The sequence below is a fragment of the Electrona antarctica genome, assembly GCF_951216825.1.
Source record: "Electrona antarctica genome assembly, chromosome: 20".
NCBI classification, from domain to species: domain Eukaryota; kingdom Metazoa; phylum Chordata; class Actinopteri; order Myctophiformes; family Myctophidae; genus Electrona; species Electrona antarctica.
Window position 1 is genome coordinate 10,416,607 of NC_136801.1, and position 12,453 is coordinate 10,429,059.

The window sequence follows — 12,453 nt, forward strand, 5'->3', positions numbered from 1 at the left end:
CACTCAACACTCTCTTCCCCGTCATTCTGGTTTCAACAGCGAGACTTTGGAGATATCTCTAACTTGATGATATGCTCCGCTATGTGTGTTAGTAAGCCAAATAAATGCCCACGTACAACGTACATATACGGTAAACAGTTTGAAGGGTGCCAGGCTTCTTGATTTTTTTGTAGTATTTTATTTTTGTTCCATAACGTTCACTACCGGGCCTGTCAGGCGAGCGGCTGCGGGAAGAGGTGAGAAGAGATGAGAGACTCACCTGTTTACTTTGGCAATAGAGACTGAGCCGGCAAACAGCCAGTAGCCTGTCACCTCTCTCCCAGTGGATTCTACAGGTAATGTCCCTTCACATGTGAGTGACTGAACGTAACCCATGCGGAAATGTTTCCTGACATTGCACTTAAAAGTACCGAGACTGGCACGGACCGTCGGAATATTTGGGTAACCATGCCGCTCGCCTGGAGAAGCTTACATAGATAGAAAAGGACAACATGTCAATGAACGAGGACATTTCACATGTAAGCCTCAGTCAGAGCAGAGGGCACTGTCTGCGATAAAACATTTTTAATCAAAAACCATTAACATTTACTGGCCGATTTATTTCTTGCTCGTTTAGCTTCTACTACGTCTTTTCAGAAGGAAGTCTTATTTTGAAGACCATTAACTCCCGGAAGTAGAACCGGAAGCTTAGTTAAAAATGCAATCTGGAGAAAGAATCCGAGATAAATGGAGACTTTTCACTTCCGGTTATTTCCTGTTTACTCGATCGCATAGCAACCGAGAGCTATTCAGACGGTTGATGAACAGCGCGATAAAACATAATCAATGAAAAACGTAAAAAAAAACAACGTCAAAAGACATTCTTAGGGAGAGCGTCAATGAAAAAAGATGTCCAAAAACGTTCTTGGCGGTGAGTGAGTTAAGACCAGGAAAGCCTATACATTGTTATACCTTTAAAACCGGGACAGCATCCGTGTCATTTTAGATGTAGCTGTGGATATATAGCTACAGGATTTGTTAAAAAATAAAATAAAATCCGAAAACTTGGGTTAGGATGGCGTTTTTAAAATCGGCCTCAAGTCTAAATGGGTTAATACAATACAGTAGGTAACAGATTCAACCGTGTTGTTTCTATATTCAGGTCATATCACTGATTTCCTGAAAGAGGCATTGCTTGTGAGGTGGGGTGCAGCAGAGCTCTGCTGTAGCACTCTACAGTATATATTATGTAGAGTAGAAATCAGGATTCATATTGGACAATATAATTTCTGAATTTCAGTAGGCCTAGTCGATACTGTGATACTTGAAATCATGGTCAGTCATGATATGTGTTTTCGCCTGCCTGCACCAAGTTAAAACAGCTTAGCAACTTTTTTTCCCTTTTGTTTCCCTCTTTTTTTTTTTACACCTAGGATTACATTACACAGTAGTGTGTTCTGAATATGTCTTTGACTGCAGGTTTCCTCTAACATCAGTAGTATGGGACTTCACATGACTCTGATCTGGTTCATGGCATACGCTATTCAAGCCGAAAACTTTGTTTTTCCAATATTAACGGCCTGCAACAGAGCAAATCAAACTATCCTGTCTTGTTCCAGTCAGCATGCTGACTTTCAAAGTCTTCTCTATGCTCAGCTGAATGCATCCTGGGAAAGGCAATTAAGTGGTGACAGTCAAACGTCACATCAGCTACTTCAAGCTTACAGTTACGGATTCACTCTGCGCCACGGGAAAAACCTTGACACCGTCGGTGAGTTCCCATCATTCATAGAAAGTTATTTTACATCGTGTTGGCCAGAGGCTACAGAAAGACATTATGACAACAGTAGCTGAGCCCCCGCAAGGAAATGTGACTGCATGTCACTATAGCCAGCAAGGCCATTACCGATAGAAACTCTCATAATGTCATAACTAAATTAGAAAATAGTGTTCCTGAAGAAACAATGTGGGGTCGCTGCAAGCCAAAACAATATTAGTATAAATATTCTCAAATTCAGTCTGTCTGTGTATTGTGTGTGGGTGTAGATTTGCCTCTGGTTAATCAGATTGGGAGCACCTGTTTCCATTTTCCTAACCCACTTAGCATTGTTCACCTGTTTTCACCTGTTTCTATTTTCCTAACCCACTGAGCATTTTTCAGACTATTAGACGTCTAAAACACGTCTAACTGGCCGTCTAAAAATGGGTTATAATTGGTCTAAAACTTTAGTTTTTTAGCGGTCTAGGCTTAGAGTAGATGTTGAAACGACGTCGTTTCAACGTCTATATATAGACGGTCTTATATAGACGGTCTTATATAGACATTTAAAAAACTGCTAATCAACGTCTAAGCCAAGCCTAGCTGGGAATTGTCATCAGTTGCTTGCGTATGGTAGTAAAGGGGATGGTAGTAAAGGGCTGTCAAATAGGGATGTCCCGATCACATTTTTTTGCTCCCGATCCGATTCTGATCATCTATCGAGTATCTGCCAATACAGATTTTTCCCGATCCGATATTTATATTTTAGTACAATATCCAGTCTAATTCTATGGATATAATTGCGAACAAAGGTCGCAGTAAATCGTGCATTTCCCGTCAGTCAGTCAGTGTATCACTCAAAATCCCCATACATGCCCCCATATGGTTCCCAGGTCTCGTGAGTCGTGACATCACGCGACATCATCAGGGATGGAGATCCCTGATGTCATAGTAAATGCGACCTGCTGTCACAATTAAGCCCGTCATCAATATTAGTATATGGATATATTCTCATTACTTGCGCGAGCAGAGCGTGCGCAAGTACTGTTTTTGGCTGAGTATGTCGTTGACACCCTCAGCCAATCAGGGCGCTGCATGCGTACGTCGGTGACACTCAGGCCAATCAGGGATTGTGAATTTTTGGTGGTCCCCTCGGCCAATCGGAGATTGTGAATTGGTTTGACTGGACAATAGAATTGTTATACTTCTTTGCAACACATCGTAATTTGTGGAAAGTTAATTAGGTGTAAGAACCTTTTACAGTCTATGGTAAGAACACCTTAATTCTCGAAGGTTTTGGGTAACAGTTGTTATAGGAAAGGAATTTTGTTTTCGATTGGTGTAAGTTTTATTTTAAATGTTTGTTCATGGGTTTCATCTTTATTTGTTATTTTATAGAGGTAAGTTGACAAGAGTCAGAGATAAGTTGCGCGCTCTGCTCACGCACAAGTAAGCCATTAATGGCCAACTTGTGTGCAAAGCGCAGACAGAGTGCATTTCTAGTTCCCTACTTTGACTATCGGTTTCCTGCTGAGAACCATGGCCTCAGATTTGGAGATGCTGATCTAAGTCATTAAGATCTAAGTCATTGAGATCTAAGTCATTGAGACTTAATGTTTCACAATGCACTAGACCCCTGGGAGATGGATTGCTGAGGTGGAGCGCCACACCTACCATCAGCTCCCTGCAATACTGTACTTACTGCACGACTTCAAGCTGTGCTCTTCTTCCGCTGAGTTGGTGGTGCCAGGGGTGGCGGGATCGAACCCATGGCCTTGCGATTGAAAGAAGAGTGCTCTACCGACTGAGCTACCCGGACACAAATGGCAGATCTACAAGCTCACAGCATGTCATATTGAAGATCTGCTTTGTTCGAATAGTCAAAGTATTAAAGATGGAGTGCCGTGATTTTTTCCAGTTTTTCATGTGTTTATGAGGTGACAGTACTTCATTAGACCCCATTGGTGTGGTTGTTCTGTGCAATGATGTTTTTCCTTTGTATTTAGGCCGGTTTCCTCCTGGAGGCTGAAACCTTGACAGTGACATCAGAATATCATCCCCTCCCCTAACCCGTCCCCCTTTATTATAGATTTGATATAACATTAAAGTTTATGTTGTGAATATTGAGTCATATATCACTCTCTTTATTTCTGCCACAAAAGGCAAGATTCATATGATAAACATGCATTATTCATTGGAGGAAGAGGTTTGATCAGACAGATAGTGGGAGCACAAACAAATCTAGCTTTGCCTTTGGCACACATAAAAACAGGTAAATAAGTGTTGCTATCTGCACCTTTCATCACTCGCTGAAATTACAACAAGAGGCCAAGAGAGTGAAGAGACTGCTTGTTTGGCAGAACCTCAACACGCTTTGAAGTTTCAAAGCTGTGTGGTGAATGACTTTCTTTCTGAATGGATAAGCAACATGTGTCAATTGTGTCGGTCCACTATCTGATAGCAACGCAGTGCAACTTCTACATGTAATCGCAAGGCCTTTTACTTTACGTGAATTGTAAGGTCTAAAGGTGTAGTTTTAACAACTTAAGCTTTATATTTGCTATATGACAAATAGTTAAAATACTTGTAGATCTTGTAGATCTGCTATAACATTTTTGAAAACCTTTGAAAACCTTTGAAAAGTTTTGAAAATGTAACAACATGCCCACAATAGGGACACGTCATTCATTTCAAACTAAGTCAAGAGTTTCACCAAATGCTGCATTGTTTGTCAGCACAATAGTTGTTGCTGTTGTTATTGTTTTGAGCCATGCCGTTGAACCTGTTGTTGAACTCCATTTTTGGTAATAAAATATCCCCTCTTTGCGTGGCGCTGCCACCCCTCATCACCTGGAACATGGACTCATTCATTGCAGTACATGGACGGGTGGGAGGAGACAGCGGGGTCCTGTGCAGACGCGGAAAGTCCCCAATTATGTGGTAATTCTAGAGAGTGGTTGTGATATTTATTCTTATTGCCCAAAGAACTTGGCATTTACGAGACTCACCACAAACACATTCCGTGCTGCACAGGCAAACTTCAGGCTCCTGCACTCGTTTCAATCAGATGAAATAGCTGCTGCTGCTGCTGCTGCTGCCGTTGATTTACGGCGAGGTTTCTGAAGGAAGTCTCCAGGCTTGTTTATTTACTTCCCGTGCTCCTTTAAAATTTTTAAATCAGTTAATTGCCATTACTGTACTCTTTCTTTCTCTTTGAGGAGGTCGGCATTATTGTCAACATGCTGACAGCAAGCATGCCATTGTTGTCCAGACCTTCCCACCCCTGATTATATTCCGATAAGATCATTTTTGATATTTGCATTAGATACCAGTGGAGGCAAAGATTTTGAACCCAAGTGTCCCTATCATGGTGTGAACAATCACCAAAAATAGCACATCTACTCTTGAGAGTGTAAAATGAAATAATTTTCCACTCTCAAGGGTTGAAGATCTTTGGTTACCAATCATTTAGCTGGGGACGACCTGGCTGGAACCCCCTCAAGGAGAACTGGTGGTCCACTGGTTGAGAATCACTGGGCTAGGGTGATGTTGGGGTCCTCCGCTAGGCCTATATAGCTAAGAGGGAGATGAGGTTCTGCTTCGTTGTGTGCCGGGCCAGCAGAATGTGATGGTGAAAGGTACCGGATGCTTGCATTTTTCACGGAAAAGAAAATGTAGGCGACGGCTCCCGCTTCGGCGACAATGGGAAACCATGCATGGCACTGACTAAAGGCTGACTAAAAGATTGATTTTCAACCCGTCGCTTAAATTGTATTTGGGAGGACTGCATTTACTTTTTGGATACGATGTGCAGAGAACGATAACAAGCTATACTGTTGGCAAAATCGTACAAACGGAGCTATATGGTGGAGGGGTAGGCCTATGTTCCAAACGGGGATAGGTTAGGGTTAGTTATAATGGACCAATGGTACCACGGAAGTGGAACAATGGGTCGTTGAACTAATGGCATATGAGGAACCTCCGGCCGGTCAACAAATTATATAGGGTTTAAGTGGTCAAATCAACCCGCTTTCATTCATTCAACTTAAACGCTGCACATGTACATCTTGTCCATAACACTCAACAAGGGTCAATCTGCCGCAATCACAAAAGGTCTGATTTGTCTCGACTGCGTATCATTTGTAATCAGCATGCAGTCAAATACAAGCGTGAACGTGCATGTGTGGAAGTTGCAATGCCTCTCAGGCTCAGCGGGGGAGGTCAGATTTTCTGTGCTCACGCCTTCATGGGGAACAATTTATGGCCATTATGGTGTTCTATTTTTGGCCATTGTGATGGATTCTGCTCAATTATTGTCCATTATGGAGAAAGATGGCCGCGCCACCACACCAGAAATGATTGGTTGCTGCCACGTCTTGAAGCCTCTGCTGCAGCATGTTGAGCTCCGTAAAAAGTGATCTAGGATTTGAAATATGGTGGAACTTGTAACAGATTTATGTCTTTATATTGGGATATCGTGTGATAAGAGCTTGCTGTCACATTTGATTCCTCCATTTTAAATGTGTGATTTGATGATACATGGGTAGGAACAGACACTATAAAGATGTCCCTCATGGTGGAAGAATGCATCGCTAACATTTTGTACCAAAGTACCAATACAAATACTAATGTAGAAATACTGCAAATAAAAGCCTGCATGCTATTCAAAAATGTAAAAGTACAAAAGTATTTGCATTAAAATATACTGAAGTAATGTCCAATTTCAAGTTTTCAAATGTTTAAAGGGATAGTTCAGATTGTTTTAACTTAAGCTGTATGAAATACTTGCCATTAATATAGTGGTTGCAACTTTATTAATTGATTGCCCGACTCCCGTGGTGGGAGTTCTGCTCTGGTTCTGGTGAAATATTAAGTAGTTCCTGTCATTTTGTGGGGGGCACTGGGGCCACGCATGAAAAGTAAATTAATCCACAAAACTAACTTAATTTGTATTGTTGACCTATTTCTAAAATATTAGTGCAACTTTCGTTCATTTTTGACAGTACAGTACAGTACAGTAGAGGGTACAGTAGAGGGACCCCGACACGGTAACTCTGTCATTTCTCAACCGTTTCGGACGTGGGGCGGCTCGCGGGAACCCGGCCGGAACCCTGGCCGTGGTCCTGTGGGTCTGGAACTTCCGGGGACCCCCCGGGGGCCCCCCACACAGAGTTGCACCACTCACTTCACACGGGTGTGATTTTTTTACACTTCGATGACATTATATGGAAATTGAGGAAGCTTTGGCACTTATGTCTGGCATCACAGTCATGATCTTCAGTTTGGTGACACTCATGTGTTGTTGATAGATGAACGTGGATGACGCTGACTATGCTCCCATCAAGAGAGAACAGCATCATGAGAAGAAGGTGGTTAACAGAATTGTTACCGTGACTGCATGAACCATATAGTGTAGCGTATCAATTCTGGCATGCTATAGTGAACATTTGGTGAAAATACGCATTCGCTGTGAATAGCAAGATTCTACAAGCTTGCTGGTAATTTTTCGCACAACAAAGTAGATACGTTTTAAGTGGTTAAAGGAACACTTTGCCTCCTCACTAATGCGTTTTCAACCTACTCACAGCCACAGATTGAATAGACAGAAATGCTACCATCCATCCTATAAGTGAGGCGATATATGGAGACGGGGTTGCAAAAAGGTCAAATGTTCTTTTTAATGACTACAGCCTTTGTGAGGGTGAGTGTATTAATTTCTACAGTGTGGCAAATTACATAATAACATATAGAACAGTCCAGAACCGATGAATGCGGTGGAATTTTCTATTGTTCACCACACCTGCTACAGTCGTCATTGGTTCAATATTTATAAAAACCCACAGACCTATCCATTTTCACTTTTACTTAACCCATTTAGGCCTGATGTCGAAATAAAAAAAACGTTCGCTCTGAAAGAATATATATTCAAAGATTTGTGCCGCATTTTTACGATTTTTAAAAAATAGCAGACCTACAAGTTCATAGCGCGCCACTCGGTGGCGCGCTATGAGCTTGTAGATCTGCTATTTTTCAATTGCTAAAGTATAACATAATGCTTAGTTAAAACACCAAAAGGGGTTCACGCCCAAAATGGATTAAAGCAATTCTAAAATAGAAAAAATATCAGATCTACAAGCTCAAAATGCATTTCGAGCTTATAGATAGGCTATTTTCCCTATACTTTTGTTGTATATACCTGTTGTATATATACACTATACACTGTTGTATGACGAAATACGGCATTCAGAATCATTGACGGGGAGAAACAAATAAAAGAATATATATGGAGATGCAAGGTTTCTGCCCGATAGCAACGATATTGTGCAGAGCCTGCAGCTATTATGATACAACTGAAGTAATCCCTAACGTTTCTTTAAAACTAATAGAGAACAAGTCGGCAGCGGAGTGAGAGTTTTAACCACTTCAGTGTTCAGTCCTATACAGTATTATGGCCTTTTGACAATAGCTGATCTACAAGCTCACAATGTGAAATGGGACATTCTGCAAAATGAGTAGCCTATACTAACTTTTCGTACTTTGAAAGGGAATTCCACTCATTTTCAACATTGAACTATGTCATTAATATACCTTAGTTAGAGATGTTGTGTGGAAATAATTTTAAAAAAGTCCCCCCCCCCTTCTGTGTAGCCTATATAACTGGAGGTCTAGAACTTGGGGACATGTGATCAGTGACATCACGAAGATGTACTTTGCAAGCCAAAGAGCACATCTTTGTGATGTCACTGATCACATGGCCCCAGGTTCTAGACCTCCAATGTATAGGCAAAATAGAGGGGGGGTATTCCCCTTTAAGTATACTTAGTCATGATCTTCAGTTTGGTGACACTCATGTGTTGTTGATAGAACTGGAGGTCTAGAACTTGGGGACATGTGATCAGTGACATCACAAAGATGTACTGTACTTTGCAAGCCAAAGAGTACATCTTTGTGATGTCACTGATCACATGGCCCCACGTTCTAGACCTCCAATTTATCGGCAAAATACTTGGGGAACTTGGGGACATGTGATCAGTGACATCACAAAGATGTACTGTACTTTGCAAGCCAGAGTACATCTTTGTGATGTCACTGATCACATGGCCCCAGGTTCTAGACCTTTATAGGCAAAATACTTGGGGAACTTGGGGACATGTGATCAGTGACATCACAAAGATGTATACTTTGCAAGCCAACGAGTACATCTTTGTGATGTCACTGATCACATGGCCCCAGGTTCTAGACCTCCAATTTATAGGCAAAATAGAAGGGGGGGGTAAGTATAATGTATGGTTGATGCCACTACTTTTGGAATGTTGCAGTATTGGTACATTTACTGCAGAGGATGTCCTCTTCCAGGGTTCAGTATTGGTACAGGATGTCCTCTTGGGTTCAGGCTGGCAGTCAGCACAAAGTGAAGGTAATTGAGAGGGAGAACTCTCAGCCAGTGGTACAGTAGCAGTGGTGGAAAGTACATTTACTCAAGTTGAGGTACTGTATATATATTACTGTATATTTACTTTATTTGAGTATTACCATTTTCTTTTAGTTATACTTTGTAGATTTACCTTTGGTTTATATATGTAGACTATAAGCATACATATTAACCAATTAAGCCCTATTTTATAGGCTAATTTGAAAATAGCAGATCTACAAGTGCAGCGTGCCACATCACAACTCATTGTGAGCTTAATGTTGATCAACTATTTTCGAAAACGTTTGACTTGCCGGGAACCGGTTTGACATTTGGTTGATGCCAATACTTCTATACTTTTACTCAAGCAGCCTAAAATGTTGAACACAGTACGTCTTCCACTACTGCTCCGCGGGCCCTCAGAGTACCAGGGTAGCCGGCCCGCCGGCAGACATTAATCAAAATGCTCGATCAATAACTTCTCAAGTGCTAATAAGCGCTGGCACATTTCGTGATATGTGAGCCCTTTCGTTATTTCAACTGTCTGGAGATTTATGGGAAATCCATTGTTAGGTCCAAAGTATGAGGTAATGTAGCACTTAGTAAATGAAGTAAAAACCAAAAGCCCGGGGTGATTTGTATTTCATTTACAAAGGACATTGTCTAATCATTAGGGGCTCCATCTCTCAGGGGGAAAAGAGCAACCAAACGGGCTATAATGATGGCGGCGTTCTTTTATGGCCTCCTTGCTCAGCAATGACGCAGGAGATAACGGCGAGCGGCGTGGCCCGTCCGTCTCGCCCACCTGATTGGTTCCCTCCCAGATGACCACGGGGCGACTCCGATTCACCACAGAGTGATTAACCCATTCAGGCCTGACGTCGAAACTTTAAAAAAAATGTTTTCTAAATCATGACAATTTTCTGAAAGATTTGAGGCCCATTTTAACGATTTTTCAAAAATAGCAGACCTACAAGTTCATAGCGCGCCACTCGGTGGCGCGCTATGAGCTTGTAGATCTGCTATTTTTCAATAGCTAAATTATAACAATGTTTAAAACACCAAAAGGGGTTCCCGCCCCAAAATGGGTTAATGGTTAATGTGGTTAAACGCTAACGTGACATGGATGCGTTCCAGGTCTCAATGGATTAAAGTCGTGTTAGGGAAGGGTTATGGGACAAGTCATAAAATAATTGGATTTTCCACTGTCTCCTATCAAAGTGATTGGTCTCCCTGGTCATCTCGCAGGCTGACATAATTGTTAATTAGCCATTATGGGCTGCCCTCTCTCATCCATATCTCAGGGTAATTACTTATTTGACAACAATGCAATATATCACGGTATATATGATGTATGTTCACCAGACCTAGTTTTATGGGTATGAACCCGAAGCGGTGTCATGAACGTGTTATGTATTTACTCACGTGTCTAACGTGCTTAATTTGCTCTCATATTGATTGCTGTGACAATGCTATATTTTGCACGATTCTCTGTTGAGGTGTCTAAAGATGAATCACTGTGATTTGGCTTGAAATCCTGCCAGGTCATTCTCAGTTAGCATATACAGCAAAAGAAGTAAAACAGGAAATCACTCAAGTCATTATATATCAGCTTGCATTCCATTCTCTTGCATATTGTATATACCTTAGTGGGGCTTTCTGCAGTCGCGTTTGCAGTCTCTCTCGAGTCATGGTGCGGTGGGGGAGATCGTGCTTAGTGTCCCATTGGCTGCGGGGCTTAGTGTCCCATTGGCTGCGGGGCTTAGTGTCCCATTGGCTGCGGGGCTTAGTGTCCCAGCAGAAGGGTGAAATCAGCCTTCAAATGCTTCTGCCAGAAATATCCCATTGGCCGTATAGGGCTAGTCTCCCATTTGCTTAGAGGCCAGCCAATCATGAAATTATCGCCACTACATCGCTACTAGACCACGTGACTAGACTAGAAAGCTCTGCAAGCTGATAAAAAAGGGCTGTACTATAAAAACATACAAATACAATACAGCATTCATCACTTCCATTTACCAAGCTGTCCTATCATTCTGAGATTATATTACATGTTTATCTGACTGGGCAAACATGTGCCATCAGAAGGAGTGCCCTTATTATCTTACTCTCCGGATGTTAATCAGCATCCGGCTTTGTCCAGCGTCTACACCAGCTGTGTCCAAAGTGCGGCCCGCGGGCCAAATGTGGTCCTGGGGCGAATTTGTATACGGCCTGCAGCTTCATGCCTGAATTGTATTATGAACGGCCTGCCCAACAGTATGGGACATTTGTACATTCAAGTTTTTTATCCTCTGCATTTCCCAGAGTATAATTGAGTACCACAGACGAAAAACAGTCTAAGTCCAAATTTCATTCTGACCCCTCCCCGGATAGGCCTCGTTGGCCTGACCCCGTATCCATCATTTATACATTATGGATACATAGTGTGGACTTTTTCGTCTGTGGCATTCAATTTGTCAGTGTTCCTTGTTCCTTATATTTCTTTTTTTATTTCGTTTTATCTTGCTTGCTTGGTTACATTTGGTAATGTGACATAAGGCTGAAAAAAGGCTGAGATACAATTTTTGTTCACAGCACACACCTGACAAAAGAGTATAATAAGACCATTGATATTAAATATTGATGATGATAGTTAAATTGAATCGTTTAAATTCGAAGGTAAATTATGTAGTTGGCCCTGGGGGGGTTTTAATATTTTCTGATATGGCCCTCTTTGAAAAAAGTTTGGACACCCCTGGTCTACACGAACACAAGTGGCCCATGTTCGGGGGAGGGAAGTTGGGCGGGTTGGGTGATATTGGTCATTGCTGCGTACTGCGTCCTCCCGGTGGGGCCTCCTCACTGACAGGGGAGTCAGTAGGATACAAGCGCAGTACATGTGTGTGGGGGGGGAGCAATTCATTTGCATAACAACTAAATTGGGCAGAAAAAGCGGTAAAAACATTATTGGCCACTTGGTTAAAAATAAATAAATAAATAAATAAAGAATGTATATCAGAATAATATCAGAGTATCTAAACATATAGACAAATTGCAGGATTCTTGTTTTCCTTTTCAAGCTGTCATGGCGTACAAGTTTGCGAAGCAGTTCAGCAAAGGGTTCTCTCTCAAGTCTCCTTTATGTTCCTGCCTTTCTCTTAAGTCATCAACTCGACACGACAAGGTGAGTTTTTCTTTACGAAATACCACAGATCAGGTAGAGAGGTTCAGGGGGTGAAGAAAGTTAAATAAAAAGCTCTTTAAAATGGTATTTATAAAGAAAAAGACAAACAGTGTTGCTATTGAAAGTAAAGGTGCACAC